Raw genomic sequence first — 22,602 nt, forward strand, 5'->3', positions numbered from 1 at the left:
CGTCGCTTGGAAGTGTTTTGGGTCTCTCCGAATACAACACATTATTTATTAAATAGCTAGGGTCATATTTTCTTCTACTAGTGGATTTTAATGGTTTGCTTTCCTTTATTGGGGTTAACTTGATTTTTATCTTTGAAATGTAATGATCTGAATCGACGTCCATCCCACGAAGCACTTTGACGTTATAGATTTCCTTGTGGTACTTTTTATCCATTGCTATATGGTCTACTAGACACTCCTCCATTTTAACATTAGGGCATTTCCAGGTCATTAACTTGTGCGGTCTTCTCTTAAATCTTGTAGTATCGAGAATAAGTCCATTATCTATGCGGTTCGATTCGTCTTTGACCGTTATTGTTAGTCAGTTTATGAACTGGCCATTTACCAACAACAGCGCGATATTTGTTTTCTTTCCCAATTTTTCCATTGAAATCTCCAAGCAAGATTTTAATGTGGCTGTCAGGGATGTTTGGTATCTGTTTCTCCAGTTCTTCCCAAAATATTTCCGTTCCTTCCCTATCTTTCATGCTGAAATGCTTGAGAAACTGCCGCGTCATGCGTGATGTTTTAATATATTACTTCTTTAATACTACCTCTATTCACAAAACATTTCGCAGACAATAGGCACATGTAGCACTGGGTGTAGCTGCAAAGTTATATTACTGTGCAGCACAGAGATACAACGTCATAAACATTAAACTTCGTGTGAATGGAATGGCAGGGCGAAATTCTCTAGACATACAAATGAAGTATGTGCACAAATACACGTAACTCTATTAAATAAGTGGAAATATATTTGATATCTTCGTATGCGATCAAAGCTCCCCGTAAAACGCTCATCCTAAACGCCTTGAACGATTTCAGTCAAGTTTGGTCCAAATTGGAAAGAAATAGGGAAGGGATAAAAACCACCAATCTCATACTGAGATGAGTATGATAACGTGAAGAGAGAATGTAGGACGAGGAGGTGGACTGAGAACGGGGGGGGGGGGGGGAAGAGAAGACAGGAAGAGATAGGAGGAGGAGGAGGAGGAGGAGGAGATGGACAGAGATAGGGGAGGGAGACATAGACATAGAGACGGGAGAGGAGCCGACAGTGAGAGAGTGGGGATGGAGGAGCTAGACAGAGGGATAGTGGAGATGACAGTGAGGGGTAGAGGTGGAGGTGATGGACAGGGACAGGGGGGATGGATATAGAGAGGAGGGTGGAGAGGTGGTTAAAGAGAGAGGGGGAGATGCATAGATAGTGGGGGAAGGAGGAGGATGGACAGAGAAAGGGGGAGAGATAGAGATGATATGGTATGGACAGAGAGATCGGAAAGCAGGAGATGGACAGAGAGAGAGGAAGGAGGAGGAAATAGACTAATTGATGGTTGGAATAAATAAATACCCCCAACGCTGGATTTCTCAGCTAGTAAATCTATATTATTGACATCAAAATGTTGTGAAATAACGTCATGACATTTCAGAGACAGAAAAGCTCCTGAATGGGCTTCAACTTGGATTCCGAAGACAGGTATCGTGTTGAAACCCAGCTCGTTGTCTTCGTCCAACTAACTTCGGGAGTACCGGAGAGGAGTAATATAGGCCACTACTTTTTTCTGGAGGGTAACATAGGCCGCTCTGTGAGGTGGTTGAGGGATGGCGATGTTGTATACAGAAGCTTTACAGCTCCGGGAATCTGAAACGAAATGCAGAAAAACCAGCTGAGGATCGACGTTAAACACATGGACTAGCAATGGGCTCTTAGCGTAAATAAATCGTATTTACTGGGCGTAAATAGCAGAAAGAGCCATTAGCGTTCGATTAAATATTTGAAACAGTGGCAACCGTTATATGCATAGGAATAAGCGGGCTCATCTACCTGAAGTGAAACGATCACTTAAAACAAGACTTAGGAATAACAGGTGCCAAGATGAGAATCATTGGAAGAATCATAAAGAAATGTAACATTTCCAAGACGGAAGTGATTTAAAAACAATAGTTCGACCGATTCATTACCAATAGAAGGTAGGATTAACTGAGGGGATGGGGGAAGCTGCAAAGAAGTGAGACACTATTGGTCACGGGTTCGTTCAGTAAGTACATGAACGTTGAGAAGACGTACAAGAGAGCAACGATATATCGCGGAGAGGTTTGCTGTTAAAATTGTGAATGAAGATGTTGCAAAAATAGTCACGCTACAGATTACCCCTTCCCAGATATGCTTCGCGAAATAATCATTATGGGTAAAACGAAGAAATTATGGTTAATTCCACATGACAGTCGTGGAGAGAATCATAAGATAAATGTAAGCAAATGTTCAGTGTCGGGTAATGTGACAATCAGCAATTGAAAGACAGTTAAATGGTGACAGTGTTAGTGTTACTAAATTGGGTCAGTCAAGACAACAGTCAGATCATGTCATCGTGACATTCTGTCTCTGAATGATGCAGTGTAAATGAAGTCGAGCTTCCTAGCTCATGGTGTCTTCATACTATTTCGTGTGTAAGACTTTGTTAGCAATAGCACGTCTGTTAACTCGGTATGTCTGCAATTTATTTCGCTAATGGGGTTCGCTTTGCCCATGACAAGGATGGCAGCATCACAACACTAACCTTTTCTAAATGCGCTGCTGAGATACGAAAGGCAAATGGAGAGTCCTAAGTGGTATAATGGTATTAGGCATGTAAAGTTAACTCAGCAATCACACTGACCAACAGAGAATGGAACAGCGGCCAGCAGGCAGAAATAAACTTCCATTTAAAGACGGAAGTTGCCAATATCCGTAACTGCCATCCTCTCCCCTCCAGCGCCCTCCCATGCCAGGACGCCCTGCCTCACTTGGTCAACCCACATCTCTCGTTTCATACTCCCTCAGACCCACATGCACACCCGGCAGATCTTCGGCAGCCATCTTATTTCCAGCTGAAGCAATATACGATGATTCAAGTGTGTAACACATAAGAAAAAATGCATTTTCCTGTGTTACACAACTTTTAATTTTTCAAGATCTAGGTTTCAGATTACAAGCTATTGTCTGGTGTTCAGATATGTTACTGATTTCCACTAGTTTACTATCAGCCAAAGAAGGTAAAAGTACCAAAAATATTGTCACAAATCTAAATTCATCGAGATCTTGCGAAATATAACAAAAATTTCTTATAATGGTATTAATTGTAGATGCCGTGGTATCTGCTAGATTACAGGTTGCATATCGATTTCTCTTTACAAAATATCATAAATATCCTATCGATTGCTACACAATAGAAAGTCAAAGTTGTTTCAGTAATTTATGAAGTATTTAAGGATGGAATCTGCAATACAAATTATGTAGCTGAACACTACGCTGTGGGTGGGGAGAGGTAAAACATGTTTTCTTTCAGCTGTTGTGGCAGTACCCAGAAGCAGTATAATCGCTTCCGGTTGATCACGTCGCCGGCCGTCAGCATCTAATGCACGTTAACTCTGCTGCAAAATAGTCAAATGTTTGTGTCGACAGCTGTAAATTTCACTCTGTGACACTTTCCGAGAGAAAATCCGAAGAAATGGTTAAACTCATGATAAATGACTTAAGAATCTACAAAATAATGCAACAGTATTAGTTGTTAATCTCAGTTATGTAGATAAAATGGGTGCTACTTAAAGAGTTGCACTGTACCAGAACTACGGTTCGACGCTTTACGTATCCTTCATAAATGCAGTAGCAGATGGTAGAATTTACGGCAGTAATGGTAGCGTTCGTAAGGAAAGAAACACAAATGAATGTGTAAGAGAGCAACTGGGAGCCGTCGATTTGGATTTCTCTTTGTTTTCTGTTTGTTTAGTTGTTTGTTTTGCACATAATTAGAAATGCACGTTATTCAATGTTACTTCATTGTGTATATTATATGCTTACAGAACATAAACTGCACTTTATAGCTAATAAAAACGAACTCATTGTTTACCTTCTGCGCTCTTATACAATCAAAGTGTTTACTTTTACTGCAAGTACAGTTTACTTGCACAAAGATTTTAAAAAATATACAATTATTGTTGCTATTTTGTGCTCAACAGTATGTTCTACATCATGATCAAAGGTAAGATTTTTTGTTATTACCGTTTATTATTGTTTATGACAACAGGAGCATGTTTTATCTGGGTTAGACTAAGTACTAAAGTGATGTATGGTATTAAAGCGATGCATGGTATATTTTTGTTTTATGTTTTTTTGTTTTACTTTCTGTTGAGGAAATATCGTTTTCTATCATATATGATGAATATGTATAGTTTCCTTTACGGGGGTTGTACCACAAAATCTCTCTGTTGAACTTTACAAATCAACAATTTTCGAAAAATATCCGAATTAAACAGACAGTTAAACATTGACAATTTTCTCTTTATTCTTAAATAACAGACGGGAGGATAACAACGTAGAACAAAATGTTCCACTGGTTACGTGGCCCTTTATATATATCCTCACTCAGTTTGTAGATGGTTCACCATTTCCGATTTTTAGGGGAATCTAGTAATACTTGATTGCACACGTAAAGAAAGCGATCGTTAGGAGGTAGCACCTGATACATATGCATCACACCTACGTACATGTAACGGAACTACGACCTTACCTGACCAAAGCTACTAGGAAAACAACTGCACTCTACGCTTACTTATGACAGTCTACGGTAGTTTCACAACTCTAATGCTACTCGTGCTGTGCACGGAACCCTCTTATCCTCTATCAGCGAACTTCTTGAGATTTCACCTGTAGTCAATACGTATCCATGTATTTAGATTCTCGTTTATGGAACGTACGAATTTACAGTGCATTCAAATATTTTATGATTGGAAACACATTTGACTTCCAAGTCACACGTATTGGGAGAGAATACCACAGCATTCAGAAGCCAAATGAACAACGTTACCTCGTGGTCCAGTGGTTCTAGGCGCTTCAGTCTGGAACCGCGCTGCTGCAACGGTCGCAGGTTCGAATCCTGCCTTTGCATGATATGTGTGATGTCCTTAGGTTAGTTAGGTTTAAATAGTTGTAAGTTCTAGGGGACTGATGACATCAGATGTTAAGTCCCACAGTGCTCAGAGCCATTTTGATCAAAGTTACAGCGTGCTGTAGGGAGACGGCCGGATATGTGGTCAGCATGAATAGTATTTGTAGCATATTGCTGTCGTGTGTAAGTTTAGGTCTATCATCGCCGTTTCTTCAGTGCCGACGCTACCGCTTTCTGTCATCCAGTGAGCGCCAAGCCTGTCACGTGACAGGTAAGGTAAGGGGCTCGCTACGCTTTCAGCTACCTTTTTGTGGCCATTTTTCAAGATGACACAACTACCCATCCGAAATACATGCACATAGATCATTGCAAATGGGAAACATCTTAGGCTTTTGGGAAAGTTAGCAGATAAGACAAGCAAATATTTCCGCACAAAACTTTATTAATTTATGTACATACATTTTCACAAAGAGAAAATTTTTCTTTATGATTATTTGGTGTAGTTTTTATAATATATAGCGTAATCTTTAACTTATAATCTGGATTAATATGAGACTCTTTTAATTCTTTTCCAACCAGTAATTTGAGAAATTCTCTGGATCACATGCTCTGCTGTTCTCGAAGACCACTCATCTGCTGCAAGAGGGCAATGACAATCTTGATAATTATTAAAATAATGAATAAACCTGAAATAAATGTTAACAGCGACGATTAGCGGCAGAACACTCAAAAGAAATAAAATTTTCCAAAATGGTACATTCTTAAATTCTAATACGTATTTAACTTTTTCCTGTAAAGTATCTGTCTTATAGTTATGACAATTAGTTCCGTTCCTTCCTGCAAATCTTTTAGATGATAGCTTGCAGGGAGTTTAATTTTACCTGTTACTTCCTGTGTGAGGTTTTTGTTCTAACACTCCACATCTTGCCAGCTGTACGGCACCAGATCTGCTGCACATCCTTGCTCAGATGACAGGCAGAAGATAAGGTTTACATCTTTCGAGAATGAGTGCCCATTAAATGTAGTTATGCCGTTGGCTGCTCTGTAATTACGTGCACAAGTTCAGTTCACCAAATTTAGACACACCCTAGACATTCTTTTTAAGCTGATACAGATGGGAATTGAGGTTTATAAAAAAAAAGTTTACATGTATTCCTTAACATTCTGGACTCCATTGATTTCAACCAGTACAAGCAGTTTCCATTGATGTTTACTGTAAATGCACGTATTTTATATTACCCGTCATAATCAGATTTTTCTGTATGCTGTATTTTAAGAAAAATGTAAACCTTGGCTGCACATCTGGAATAACTTCTTAATTTGAAAATGGAAGTTGTTTTCGCCAAATACTCCAGTTTTGGTTTTTTTGACTTTGACCTCTTCAATTTCAATTTTCTTTTGCTTGTGCATAACACATTAACTGCACTTAAATGTGTAATTTCTTTGATGGGAAATGCTTAAATTCTGTTCGATAGACTTACTGCTTTTCTTAATACTTGCGGAATAACATTCGGAAATATCTGTATATGAGGGTATTGTGGAGAACAATGCCCTTGAATGAGAAAAATATGTTTCTCCTGCTCTGCTGTAACACTTTTGTGTAATACTTACAACATACAGGTAAGAAAAGAGGATTACCCTATTTTCAAATGGTTCAAATGGCTCTGAGCACTATGGGACTCAACTGCTGTGGTTATAAGTCCCCTAGAACTTAGAACTACTTAAACCTAACTAACCTAAGGACATCACACACATCCATGCCCGAGGCAGGATTCGAACCTGCGACCGTCGCGGTCGTGCGGTTCCAGACTGTAGCGCCTTTAACCGCTCGGCCACTTCGGCCGGCCCCTATTTTCAGTTACCTAGTTTTGACTGCTTTTCAAGGTCACCCAACAACCCATTTCCCATACACGCAGATTTTGATTTCCTTGAAAGAAATTGAAATTAGGCACACTAGGTGATCAAAAGTATCCGGATACCTCGCTGAAAATGACTTACAAGTTCGTGTCGCCCTCCATCGGTAGTGCTGGAATTCAATATGGTGTTGGTCCTTGATGATAGCTTCCACTCTCGCAGGCATACGTTCAATCAGGTGTTAGAAGGTTTCTTGGGGAATGGCAGCCTATTCTTCACGAAGTGTTGCACTGAGGAGAGGTATCGATGTCAGTTGGTGAGGCTTGGTTCGAAGTCTGCGATCCGAAACATCCCAAAGGTGTTCCATAGGATTCAGGTCAGGACTCCTTGCAGGCCAGTGTCGTGTAACCACTCCGTCACAGGCTGATGACGTTCACTAGGCATTCGCCATACCCACACCCTGCCATCGGATCGCCACATTGTGTACTCCACACTACGTTTTTCCAATGTTCAATCGTCCAATGTTTACGCTCCTTACACCAAGCGAGGCGTCGTTTGGCATTTACCAGCGTGATGTGTGGCTTATGAGCAGGCGCTCGACCATGAAATCCAAGTTTCCTTACCTCTCACCTAACTGTCATAGTACTTGCAGTGGATCCTGGTGCAGTTTGGAATTCCTGTGTGATGATCTGGTCTGCCTATTACTCGAACCTCTTCAACTGTCGACAGTCTCTGTCAGTCAACAGACAAGGTCTGCCTGTACGCTTTTGTGCTGTACGTATCCCTTCACGTTTCCACTTCACTATCACATCGGAAACAATGGACCTAAGGATAGGAGTGTGGAAATCTCGCTTATAGACATATCACCTGACGACGTTCGAAGTCCTTGAGTTCTGCGGAGCGCCCCATTCTGCTCTCTCACGATGTCTAAAGACTACTGATTTTGCTGATATTGAGTACCTGGCATTACCTGTCAGCACAAAGCACCTAATAAGAAAAACGTGTGTTTTTGGGGTTGTCCGTATACTTTTGATCACATAGTGTAGTTGAAAGCAAGGAATCCCTTGTTTCTTACCTATATCAGCTTATAACCAGCCTTATGGGACAATGAAGCCACTCACTCAAGTGATCTTATAAAGTCATGAGAGGATTAGGAGAGCGAACTTTTGTTCCATTGGTCCAGAGGATGAAGGTCATTTTCCCACTTGAAGGCCACATGACCAGCTCCTGGAAACCTTAATCAGTGAACTCAACTGGTTTGACCCAGTGCATCAGTGAGGGTTATCTGTAAAATGACAGCAGAAGTCCTTATATGTGGATTAAACCGGTCATAACCGGTTGCGCATTTCTACCAGCAGTACCTCCGGTGCGTTGGCAGGCTGGGGGCGGGGGATGGGGAGGGGAAGGAGGAGTAGGAAGGGTGCATGGGCAGGATGTGTAACACCCTCTCAAGGGTATTTGTATCTTGTATCCCCTTGGTGAAGTGGTACCTGAGACCAGAAGTCCTAATCATGTGAATAGGCAAGAGCTGATTGTTGTGATGGGTGACCTTCAATATCAGTATTGCAGTTGCATAACACCGGAAGTGATGTCATCAAATTCAAGGTTAATTATATCTAGAGCCTGTACTGAATACCTACTTATGTAATTAATTTGGAGGCATTGTCAAAGCGAAATATCTGTGCATCAACTACTATTCCAATACAATTTGGACCTAAGTTTTTAGACATCCATCTTCTGACTGGTTTGATTTGGTCTACCACAATTTGCTCTCTTGAGCTAATCTCTTCATATCTGAGCAGCTCTTGCAACCGACGTCCTTAATTATTTGCTGAAGGTATTCCAACCTTTACCTTCCTCTACAGTTTTTACCCTCTGCATCTCCTTCTAGTAGCATGGCAGTTACTCCTTGATGTCTTTTAGATGTCCTACCGCTCTGTTGCTTCTTCTTGTCGTTGTTTTCCACATATTCCTTTCCTCGTCTTATCAGTCCATCCAATTTTCAATTTTGTACTGTAGCACTACCTCTGAAATGGTTAGATTCTCTTATATTCCGGTTTTCCCACGGTGCACATTTCACTGCCATACGATGCTGTGCTCCAAATGTACGTCGTCAGAAATTTCTTCCTCAAATTAAGGCCTATCTTCCATATTAGTGGACTTCTCTTGGCCAGGAATGACCTTTTAGCCTATGCTGTCCTGATTCCTATATCCCCATTGCTCCGTTCATCATGGATTATTTTCCTGCCTAGGTAGCACAACTCTTTAGCTTAGTCTACCTCGTGATCATCCGTCCTGATTTTCAGTGTCTCGCTTTTCTCATTACTGGTTCTTCTCATTACTCAAGTATTTTTTCGATTTACTCTCAGTCCATGTTCTGTACTCATTAGACGGTTCATACCATTCAGCAGATGTTGTAATTCTTCTTCTCTCACACCCAGGATAACCAGTCATAAGCGAATCTTATCATTTTTATCCTTTAATCTCGGTTTTTAATTCCACTCTCGAACCTTACTTTTATTTCCATCATTACTTCTTCGATGTGTAGATTCAACAGTAAGGGCTAAAGACTACATCTCTGTCTTACAGCCTTTTTAATACGAGCACTTCGTTCTTGATCTTCTATTCTCACTGTTCCCTCTTGGCTCTTCTACATATTGTATGTTAGCTGTCGTTCCCTATAGTTTCCACCTTTTTCCTCAGAATTTTGAATGTCTCGCACCAATTTATATTGTCGAATGCTTTTCTCAAATCGACTAATCCTTAAACGTGTCCTGATTTTACTTTAATCTTACTTCCATAATCCATGTTGGGATTGCCTCTCTTGTGCCTTTACCTTTCCTAAAGCTAAACACATCCTGAATTTTCTTTTCCATTCTACTGTACGTTATTCTTCTCAGCAACTTGGATGCATGAGCTGTGAAGCTAATTATGTGATCATTCTCGCAATTGTCAGCTCTTGCTGTCTTTGGAATTACGTGGATGTTCCTTCCGAAAGTTAAATGGTATATCGCCAAACTCACGCAAACGTGAATAGTCGTTTTGTTGCCACTTCCCCCAATGATTTTAGAAATTTTGATGGAACATTGTCTATCCCTTCTCCCTTATTTTATCTTAAGTCTTCCAAAGCTTTCTTAAGTTCTTATTCTAATACTGAATCCCCTATCTCTTCCATGTCGACTCCTGTTTATTTTTCTATCACATCCGACAAATCTTCCCCCTCACAGCGGCCTTCAGCTGTATTCTTTCCACCTAAGCACTCACTCCTCTGCACTTAACAGTGGAATTCCCATTACGCTCTTAATGTTACAACCCTTCCCTTTAATTTCACTGAAAGCTGTTTTGGTTCTTATAGATGCTGAGTCAGTCCTTCCGATAATCATTTCTTCTTAGATTTTCTCACATATTTCCTGGAGCCAGTTCACCTTCCTATTTATTTTATTCCTGACTGACTTGTATTTCTGTAGTCCTAAATTTTCCTGAACATTTTTGTACTTCCTTCTTTCATCAACCAACTGTAGAATTCCTTCTATTACTCATGGTTTCTTCTCAGTTACTTTCTTTGTACCTACGTTTTTCTTCCAATTTCTGTTATTGAGCTTTTTAGAGATCTCCACTCCTGCTCAACTGAACGGCCTACTGAGTTATTCCTTGCCGTAGTATCTATAACCTTGGAGAGCGTCATGCGTATCTCTTCATCCCTTAGTACTTCCGTATCCCACTTCTCTGCCTCTTGATTGTCCTGACTAGTCTCTTAAACTTTAGGCTGATCTTCATGAGCACTAAATTGTTATGTGAATCTACATCTGCTCCTTGGTAACCGTTCCATTCCAATACCTGATTTCTGAATCTCTGCCTGTCCATTACGTAAGCTAACTGAAATTTTCCCGAATCTCTTGCCTTTTCCAAGTATACTTCCCTCTCTTGCTTTGTTTGAACAGAATATTTGCTATTAAGATCTGAAATTTATTGCAGAACTCAATTAGTCTTCCTCCTCTGTCATTCCTACTTCCAAGGCCATATTCCCCCCGTAACCCTTTTTTCTACTCTTCTACTCTTTACTCTACAACCGCATTACAACCTCCCGTGAATATTATATGTCCATTTACGTACTGACTTACGCGTTCAATATCCTCATATACTTTCTCTATCTCTTCATCATACGCTTGGGACGTCGGCATGGATACCTGAACTATTGTTGCCAGTGTGGGTTTGCTGTCGATTCTGATGAGAACAATACTGTCACTGATCTGTTCACAGTAAATCACTATCTGTCCTACCTTTCTGTTCATATCGATTCTTAGTTCCGTTACACTATTTTCTGGTGCTGTCGACATTATCCTATACTCATCTGACTAGAGAGCCTCGCTTTTTTTTCATTTCACTTCACTGACTCCCACTATATCTAGATGGATCCCAAGCATTTCCCTTTTCAGATTTTCTAGCTTCCCTACCATGTTACATTCAAGCTTTGACATTCCATGCTCCGACTCGTAGAACATTTCATTCCGTTTATTATTCAGTCTTTCTCTCATGGTCACCTCCCCCTTGGCAGCTCCTCCCTGAGATTCGAATGGGGGACTATTCTGGAATATTTTGCCAATGTGCATATCGTCATGACGCTTTTTCAGTTAAATACCACATGTCCTATAGATACACATTATATGTCTTTTATGCATTGGTTTCAACTGCCTTCTGCGTCGTCATTTCGTTAATGCTAGCTGATTCCTCCGCCTTCACTAGCAATTTTCCATCACAAGGTCAACAGAGTGCGCTGAACTTTTCTCTGCCCTCTTTGACAAGGGCATTGGCAGAATGAGGGTGACTTCTTAAGCAAGAAGTCTTCGGCCACCATTGCTGTTGCTTTTTATTCGAAATTTAATCAGTGGCGGAGTTCGAATCTGGGACCTAGGACGGTTTGATTAAGAATCAAAAGAGCTACCACTAGACCACGCGTGCTTTATCCAGAGTTACTGTAGCATGAAAACAGTTAAAGAGTATTTCTTTGATGTGTTCTGCGCTGAGTCGTGCTTCGGTAGCTCAGATGGTAGAGCACTTTCCCGCGAAAGGCAAAGGTCCCGAGTTCGAGTCTCGGTCGGGCACACAGTTTTAATCTGCCAGGAAGTTTCATATCAGCACACACTCCGCTGCAGGGTGAAAATTTCATTTTGGAAACATCCCCAGGCTGTGGCTAAGCCATGTCTCCGCAGTATCCTTTCTTTCAGGAGTGCTAGTTCTGCAAGGTTCGCGGAAGAGCTTCTGTAAAGTTTGGAAGGTAGGAGACGAGATACTGGCAGAAGTAAAGCTGTGAGGACCGGGCGTGAGTCGTGCTTCGGTAGCTCAGATGGTGGAGCACTTGCCCGCGAAAGGCGAAGGTCCCGAGTTCGAGTCTCACTCAGGCACACAGTTTTAATCTGCCAGGAAGTTTCATTATCAAGATTGCTTCCACCTTCTTGAAGCGAATGAGCGCTCTTAGAGAACAGTAGAGCATCTGATCGAGAGTAGATCCTTCATAGCAGCTGAGACACCATAGGCTATAGATAGTGTAGACCGCGCACGCACTTATCTCTGCCCTGTTGAAATTTGAAGCTAAGGTCTAAGTCGGGTGAGCCGAGCAGCAAGCTAGACTCGTTGCAACAAGCCAAATCTCTGTCATTACTCGCTATGCGAAGTGGAGCTGATAGTTTTTCTGATTTATACCTGAAATCGAGCATAGATTTTACCAATAAAATGACTTGCCTTATTGCTGTTATACGTAATGTACTAATACAGTTAACCTTATTTTTCTGAAATTCCTAATACTGATGTAGTGGTTATCGCTATCTTATCCCACGTGGCCATAAGAAAAATATTGACAGCTCTTATCAGAAACGGCAGAATTACAGTCATTTGGTGAATGCCTGTTTTTGTTGCACTGCCGTTCTTAATCCACCGCTTCCACAGGAGTAGAAGACTAACTGTCGGTTTGGCAGGCAGCATTAGTTTTCTCACGATTCCTCAACAATATGTGTGAAATGTTTTATCACACTCTTTTAAGGAATGAAATCCGTTATATCCATAACGTCCGTTTTCTCCCATAATATGCGTTTATACTTTATGGCTTTTTCTTAATCTAGTACAGATACCAAACAGCGGACATAACATATTAGAAAATATTGTAGAGATCTCCTGTAGAGTTAAATACTAACGTTCTGTCATTTCAAAACATTAGCCTTTCATCGAGTTTTACATATAAGTATCAACATACATCCTAACTTTCAACTCATGGAAAAATCTCTGCAAATATTTTAAAGTAGTTCACTTCCACAACTAAGATTTTCGTCAGTTTACCTAAGCAGGATATAAAACAAGACTTATCTGCTTATCTTATTATTTCTGCTTCTAGTACAACCCAAAATATATGATCTGTAAGAAAAATGTCATATATTGTGCATTATAAATGCGTATTCGAGTTCGTGCGTCATGAGACTTAGATGTTGGTTTCACTAAAATGACGTCATGCGCAGTATATGTTATCTATGGTCTATGAGCTACACAGATTAGACAAGTAAATACATCTGTACTTCGCCGGCTGGAGTGGCCGAGCGGTTCTAGGCGCTTCAGTCTGGAACCGCGCGACCTCTACAGTCGCAGGTTCGATTCCTGCTTCGGACATGGACGTGTGTGATGTCCTTAGGTTAGTTAGGTTTAAGTAGTTCTAAGTTCTAGGGGACTGATGACCTCCGATGTTCAGTCCCATAGTGCTCAGAGCCATTTGAACCATTTTTGAACATCTGTACTTCAAGCCCGGCTGCATCTTAGTTTATATCACGTAACAATAGGATTATCATTCTAAAACGTATCAACTGCGACGAATAGCATTTACAATCTTAGTCATTTTTTAATAAATAAGTAACAATGCTAACCCGAAATTCAGGTGCATAAGTAACATATAATTTTCCGTCATAGTCATATCGTCATAAGAATGTGATATAATTGGAGTTTGTACATTGAGTAATATTTTCCTCCATTTTTATCATTCCTTCACGCCACCAGAATTATTTATTTAAATACGTTTTGGAAGAGCTACAGCTCAGATTTAGGACTACAGGAATTCACTTAGGTAAAAATAATTAAAGCTAGATTTTATTTTGAATTGAACGGTAGATTATCGTTTGTTTGACAGCTACTTTTAAACGAAACAACATACACATGCGATACACCTCTCGCGACACACGCGAACAGAAGATAGCGTAAGATTCTTGATCATAAACAAAGTGCGAAAGTTTTGTATTTATGTGTATAGAATCAGGTATGTGTATAGAATCAGCTACATACCGTCCAACGAACGTGAGTACACGATTAGCGAAGTAACAGCTCAGTACATAGCAAATAACTGGATTCCACAACACTACCGCAATCCCAGGTGTATATTGATGACATATGAAGTTCACCTTTTAGTATTTTGTTTACTAACAACCGCTCGCACAGTTGCAGATGACATGATGTTCGCTGAGTAAAAAACAGCAAAAACAAGAACGCACAGAAAATATGTCGCAAACGGCGACAATAATTCTCGAAAACATGCTCTAACATACAATAAATAAGGTAGTATGAAAGTATCCATAGAAAACTATATTTCAAAAAACGAATTGTAAAAATGTAATAAAGTGCCACTGTGTTTGTATATCCACACTTTTTTCTGCATGTTTCAGATTAAAAAACCCCCTGATGATGGTGATATTTGTCGCCGAAACTAGTTTGGGAAAATAAAGAAATAAACGAATAACAAGGTGTTTTGCATCAAGGTGGACTCAGTTTCTGATATTGCGGTTTTTCTATGCAAACACGAACCAAATAGAAGAGTTCCAAGATAAAATTATTATATACACAGGTGTCGTTAACTTTCAAACATCAATGAGTAACTTACAAACATCAATCAGTATTAAAAGTAACCTACGTCCAATTGTAACTCAGATTCTCATATGATACTAGTACACAGAATAACTGACAATTCTTTATTAAGACTGAACTTCTGCTACATTTATCTGCCAACAAACGCCAGAAAAGTTATTCTAAGCGTATAATAATTCCGGAAACTCTCCCACAATCTACTTCCATAATTTACTGTTATCAGTAACTGTCAATACAGCAGCAACTACAACATTTTACTTAATTCTTTGTTTGTAGTGTGAGTGTGGGTTTACTCGCATTTGCCTGTCGTGTGAATCATATCAGTCAGCTGCCAGATATTTGCATAAATACATTCGCTCAGGTTGGAAGCTTTTTATATTAAGTGGAATTTCACAAAAGAGCGTTTTGAGATACATTCATTCAGCAAGAGGTAGTGGCCATGTCGAGTACAGAGATGCTACGTGTCAAGCAGCATAGTATACTCCTGCTGTCAGAGTTTAAATTATACAGTGTGAGGAGAGGATATCGATTTAAATCATACGTGTTAATTTACATCTGAGCTATTGTAGTGGATGTTAATTGGCTACAAGGTCCATCAATTTTCATGAAACTTTCCTAACAGTCAGAAAACGGACGTGGTGACAAGTAGTTCTAGAAGTAAGATAGAATGAGAGATTGGAAATTAGGACCATGTTAGGAGGAGGAGATGGACAGAGAGAGGGGGAGGAGAGAGAGGTGTAACTGGCAGGTGGAAGATGGAGGGGGGTAGTGAGTAGATCTAAATGGAAGAGGGTGGAGGAGGTGAACAGAGTGAATGGAGAGAGGGCAGGATTATATATACAGACAGGGCAAAGGAAGAGATGGACAGAGGAAAGGAGGAGGCTGACAATGGATGGAAGTGGTAAGGGGAGTATGAGGGGGTATGAGAGGATGGACAAAAAGAGAGGAAGTACGAGATGTACATGGAAGGTGAGGAGAAGATGGTCAGAGAGAGAGAGAAAGAGGGAGAGGAGATGTCACAAAGGGGTCAGGAAGGTGAAGTGTAAGAGGCAGATGGAGAGATGTAGGGCGAACCTGGAAAAAGAACAGGGGGAGGAATGGACGGACAGATGGAGAGGGCGGAGAAGTATATGATAACAGAGATTGGGACGAGGAGATGGACAGAGAGGGTGTGGAGAAGATGGACAGAAATAGGGAAGGAGGAGGAGGAGATGTATAAAGATAGGGAAAGGAGAAGATGGGCAGAGGAAGGGGTAAGTAGGAGATTGACAGAGAGAGGAGGATGTATGATGGAGAGAAGGCAGAGGAGATGGAAAAGGAAGAGAGGGTAGGAGGGGATGGGTAGATCGAATAAATAAGAAGATGGTACTGACTCGAATTGAGGAGAAAATAAATTTATGTCATAACTGGGCTAAATGAAGGGAAGTAATAAGTACAGTTTATTGGGGGGTAATACAGTAAGTACACTGACTAGCCAGAACATTATGACCACCGATCTACTACCGATATAAACCAGTCTAGGAGATAGCAGCGTCGACTGGCGACGAATGACTGCAGGTCGATCACCCCTCATTACAGATTTTGGACGTCGTGGGCTGGGCAGACTGGTGAAACAGGGCAGGCGGTATACTGTGGCGGAAGTAACATCAGACTTTAGTGCTGGACAGAGTACAAGTGTGTCTGAACATATAGTGCACCGATCACTCCTAACGATGAGCCCCCGGCCGACGACCCTTGCATGCGCTAGTGTTATAACCACGAAATCGACAGCTATAACTGAAATGGGTACTTGTATATCGGCACTGGACGATGGCGCAGTGGCAGAGTATTGCATCCTGATACCTTCTCCATCATGCCGATGGGAGGTCGTGAATACATAGTCTTCCAGGGGAACAGCTCCTTGACACATGTACTGTGGGACGGAGACAAGTTGTCGGCGGCTCCTTTGTGCTCTGGGAACAACCACGTGGATATCCAGGGTCCAGTGACACCATGACGGCCAAGGAGTATACTGTTTGCAGACCACATACACCCTTTATGATTATCATGTTCCCCGATGGCAGTGGCATGTTACAGGAAGATAATGCACTACGTCACAAGACGAGGAGTGAGTTGGAGTCGTTCGAGGAACACAGCGGGGAGTTGCAGTTGACATACTAGCCCCACAACTCCCCAGATCAGAACCTGATCGAAAACATCTGGGACGTGATTGAACATGGCATCAGAGCTCATCGCCCTCTTCCCCGGAATTTTCGGGAATTGGGTGACTTGTGTGTGCAGATGTGATGCCAGCTCCCTCCAGCGACCTGCCACGACCTCATTGCTTCCACGCCACGACGCGTCGCAGCTGTTATCCCTGCGAAAGGTGAACATACTGGCTACTAGACAGGTTGTCATAATGTTCTGGCTGATAGGTGTACATTCAAATGGGGGGGGGGGGGGGTAGGTTGCAGCATTCGTTCAGAGATGAAGAGAATGAGATTATCCAAAGTATCTTGGGTAGCTGTATCATACCAGTCTTCGGACTGAAGACCACAACAAGACAGTAAGCAGTTGTATCACTAACTGCAGTTGTCAACCATAACCTTTGTTCGTGGGACACCAAAACTGCACGCACTGTTTCGGCGTCAGTAACGTAAACGCGTATGAAACGCTTGATACTGAGTCTCATTAGGTCAACAGCACTGAGCAAAAGTCACTAAGAATGCAGTGCATCTTGGAATTCACTCGTCAGTCAGTACAGAATGAAATGGTGTGTTGAAACGCTTGCCAGTTTTTTTGTGTTGAAAAACACGTAACATGCCACAATACGATCGTAATTTGTAGAGTTCGTAGTTTCTCGCCACAATTGTTTATAACGATGACTCCCTTGAATTTAGCTCATTTAACATCCTGGCACAAGAAGAAGGAAGGACCGCCTGTGTTTTTATGTCCCTTCAATGGGTGAGATTTTGAAATATGAAGCTTTGCTTCCATTACTCCTGCGGAAGGGGAATAAAGGAACCACCCCAGCATTTGCATGGAGTGACCTGGGGGAACGCCGGAAACCGATATCAGCATGACCGACTTGAGAACTGAAACCGATTCTCTCGAATGCGAGTTTAGGGCGTTAGCCAGTACACCATTTCACTCAGTCCCCGTGGAGATATTGCAGAGTTACAGTTCACTGAGATATTTTATAGGCTTTTCCGTAAGTTACCTATGTGAACGAGCCTTTTCGACTCTACACCTTTTGTGAAATAAGTAAAGGAATAGAGTGACAGCAGCAGGCTCAAATTAATGAGTTCTAAACCAGGTATCGATACACTCTTGGGTGATAAAGGATGTCAGTAATTCCAGTCAGTTCTTTTTAACACTGACCATTCGATTTTGAGTTTTCAACTAGCTGTGGCATCTAAGTGAATATAGTAAAAAAAATTTCTTTATAAAAAAATATAATTAGTTTTCATATCTTCTTATACAGTAAGTTTTTATCACACAATAGGTTGGGCATCGCTGATCTAACGATAAAGTGCCTCAGCGACGTGCCATGCTGTGTCAATCAGTATATTATATTCGTATTTTATGGAACAAGGTCTCTGTTTTACATGCAGTTTTCGCTAGCATCTATGCAAATATCGGCGGAAACATGTGCAGTCCTATCTCTGACGTCTGCTGTAGGCATGACCAGCCAGACGACAACAGACGTCCAGTGGTGAATAATGGTTTTGCGTAAACGACGTCTTTTAAGTGGCTGTAGTGATTAGTGGCCCACAGTTTCACTGTTGGAGTGTGGTATCTAACTTCAGGGTCTGGAAGGTGTCTGACGTCTGGAATACGTGGAAATCGCGCTTACTTCAGTATAGCGCAATGATTGATGTAATCAGTAATTTCTCTGTAGGAAAACTGGCGTCAGATAAAGAGCACAAATCCTGGAAGTGGGTGAGATACGCGATTAAATCATATACTACATTGCAACCAAGATCGCGTAGAAGTTACAACGAAGATTATCTTCTGTACATACATTACCCACCGCAAGTAACTTACCTAAAAACCACTGGAACCCAACTTTCCTCGTTGTGGCACGTAATCTACAGAGATACATTAAATAACTGCAATATTTCAGAAAGTTTATATTCAGGGTGAAGTATTGTGTGAGTTACATAGATCAAGGGAAGACTGAGGAAGGGGAATATAAACCATTTCAAAAGTAGTACTACTGGGGATATCAACAATTAAGTGGACAGATGAATGCGCTGAGCTGAGTTATTCACAAATGAACTGTTTGATTCTCTTCTTCTTCCTCTTCTTCTTCCCAGGATGCCTCCTCAAGCCCTGTGTTCTCCTCTTAACAACGCTGGCGCAAGAACTGCGTCCAGTGGTTCTGCCAGCTTGCGCCTTCTCCCGGCTGCCAAACGAAACATCAATACTGCTAGTGGCACCTTGTGGGCATTCAACGAACCTCCAAGGAAGCCCACTACACAGAACTCAAGTGACACATTATTTCGGAAAACTATGTAAATAAAACAAATAGGAAACCTTCTTACCTCCGCCAGATAAATGGATATTTTTATTTTAGTACGTTGTGGGACATGGAGCTTCTTAATTTGATAGCTGCTTGTAACGGTCGTTCAGTAATATTTTAAAAAGAGTCAAGTGCATCATGGTTCAAAAATGGTTCAAATGGCTCTGAGCACTATGGGACTCAACATCTAGAACTTATAACTACTTAAACCTAACTAACCTAAGGACATCACACACATCCATGCCCGAGGCAGGATTCGAACCTGCAACCGTAGCACAAGTGCATCATGCTGTTGCTTATTTCATCCCCGATCTGATGCATATAACCTTGACTAAAATAGGTATGGAATTTTGTGGATATCGGAACAAATACAAAGGCATGTGTGGCATTGAACCTGGCTTCCTAATTTGGCAGCCTAGTCGCGTTTAACATCCCCAAATGTCACGCATTACTTTAACCACCACAATGCCAAGGAGAAAGGGCGGGCGTACTTTGTGTTCACACTTTCAAAATATTATAATCTTGTCAGTTACGTTACATTTTAAAATGTTGCAAAAAAGTATTTGCTGCTGCTAATGAATTCTTTTACGTGATTCCATTAATGTTTTAAATTTTTCAGTTAAGGTCAACCCACAAATTTAACTCTCAGTAGTAGATGTCACTTTCCCCAGTGAACATCATATTCAATATCTTCAGTTTCAGGACCTTACTAACACATCAGTATCTCTTTAAAAAAAATTAACGAAGTTTGCATTTTTAAAATCTTTTTAAGGTGGACATAAAGTACCTTTTCGCCCCCTTCCTTCTTGGTAGTACACCAATTGAAAATATGTTTGTGTTGCTAAAAGTGTGCCAAGACATATGTTTATGTTATAGACGCTACTAGCACATCAGCATTTCTTTAAAAAGTATGTTCTTAATATAGTTCAACAACAATTAACGAATTTAATGTTTCTAGATAGTTTGGGGTAGGCATAAAGTACTTCCCCCCCTCGGTAATGTACGTCATGAAAACTGATTTGGTATTGCTAGAGTCAATTGATATCTACAGTTAACAGTTCTCGTTTATTAACATTGATGTCATTCGTACACCCATCTGAATCTTCCAACAAACAACCTGAAAACTATAACGATAATTTGCTATCTGTACTAAAATAAGTAAGTCGGATTAAGGTTCTCTTCCCAGAAAATTAACAATATATCCATAATACAGGGTGATGCAAAAAGAATACCACAACTTTAGGAATTTAAAACTCTGCAACGACAAAAGACAGAGCTAAGCACTATCTGTCGGCGAATTAAGGGAGCTATAAAGTTTCATTTAGTTGTACATTTGTTCGCTTGAGGCGCTGTTGACTAGGCGTCAGCGTCAGTTGATGCTAAGATGGCGACCGCTCAACAGAAAGCTTTTTGTGTTATTGAGTACGGCAGAAGTGAATCGACGACAGTTGTTCAGCGTGCATTTCGAACGAAGTACGGTGTTAAACCTCCTGATAGGTGGTGTATTAAAAGTTGGTATAAACAGTTTACAGAGAATGGGTGTTTGTGCAAAGGGAAAAGTTCTGGACTTCATCACTGGCCTCCAAGAAGCCCTGATCTTACCCCCTGCGATTTTTTCTTATGGGGGTATGTTAAGGATATGGTGTTTTGGCCACCTCTCCCAGCCACCATTGATGATTTGAATCGAGAAATAACAGCAGCTATCCAAACTGTTACGCCTGATATGCTACAGAGAGTGTGGAACGAGTTGGAGTATCAGGTTGATATTGCTCGAGTGTCTGGAGGGGGCCGTATTGAACATCTCTGAACTTGTTTTTGAGTGAAAAAAAAACCTTTTTAAATACTCTTTGTAATGATGTGTAACAGAAGGTTATATTATGTTTCTTTAATTAAATACACATTTTTAAAGTTGTGGTATTCTTTTTGAATCACCCTGTATAAACACAATGGACTGGCATAACTCCCATACTTACAACAACAACGTTCTGACAACAGAATAACAACCCAGGTCATGACGAACAATTTTGTAAACAGAGTACACCAATACTAGAATGCTTCATCGCTCACATAATCATTAATGAATACACAGTGTGAACGCAGGCTCCAACGGAAAAATTTCGGAGTTTGTTAAGGGATATTACAGGAGACCCATGGCCCGTTGCAGATAATTGCATTTCGTATGATTTCTTACTCCATTTTATCTTTATATCTGTACAACAATGGAAATATCGATGTTATGCACTGTGTATTTTGTTTGGAAATAAACTTCTTCATGTCGATGATAAAACTTGGTGTTGTCAACAGTAATTCCCACTCTACTGTTCGCCCTCATGCTTGCATTCAGTACTTCTTGGTTCTCTCTCGGATTTGGTTTGCCGGTAGTATTAGTTGTACATAAACAGTGATACATAGAAGAGTGGATGGGTTTACTAACGGGGAGTTGGCCGAAATGGAGCTCGAGTGCGGGTCCATGGACTGAATGGAAGAGCGGTACTACGAGGCCGTGCTAAACTGTCCTAGCCGCAACGGCAGCCACAGCAAAGTACTTTTGCATATGTAAATAAGTCCCTGTGAGAAGCTAGAACGTTTCATGTTAGGGTGATGGCATATTTCTCGGTTTATCCCTGTTGAATAGATATTATCACAGAAACAGAACTAGCGGGGGTAACAAAAACGAATAAATTATAATTACAGTATTAATATGTTATGAGCCACATAAGACTCAATTGACTGAGGGACTGATAAGGAAATGGCCCCATGCTGGGCGCTAAGATATAGTGAATTACATTCCAAAATGACACATACATACATTTACGTTTATTATTATTATCATTTGCAGATGTGATGGTGTAGCTTAGTTGGTTCAGACTCTGCAACATCTGCTATGGCTGGAATGTCCCTCTCGAGAGTGCACTTGAAATGTGAAGGACTTCTTCCAGAGGCCGCTCTCTCCTTCCGTCTTGCCTTCTTCCTGATGTCTTCTTGCATGCGTTCGTTCTCACGCTTAGCCCCATTGCACACAGTTTGTCGCCGCTTGACTCGGTCACCAGCTGTATTTTCCCACTGACTTGTATCGATGCTGGCCTTGGTCAGATATCTCTTGGAGACATCTTTGAAAAGACGGTGCGGTCTTTATACTGGCCTCACACCCTCCCAAAGCACTTTTTTCGGTTTTCGCTCAGGACGCATAAGCCTGACATGTCCCAGCCACCTTAGACGTGGGTGGCTCAGGAGTGCATGAATGCTGGTTGTGCTTGCGAGCCGTAGTACTTCGGTGTTGGGCACTCTATCCTTCCAAGAGATCTGAAGGATTCTCCGGAGGCAACGGAGACGGAAGCTGTTCAGTCGGGATTCGTGTTTAGGAAGAGTTGTCCATGTCTCACAGCT

Source organism: Schistocerca piceifrons, chromosome 7 (genome assembly GCF_021461385.2).
Source record: "Schistocerca piceifrons isolate TAMUIC-IGC-003096 chromosome 7, iqSchPice1.1, whole genome shotgun sequence".
In the NCBI taxonomy this organism is placed as follows: Eukaryota; Metazoa; Arthropoda; class Insecta; order Orthoptera; family Acrididae; genus Schistocerca; species Schistocerca piceifrons.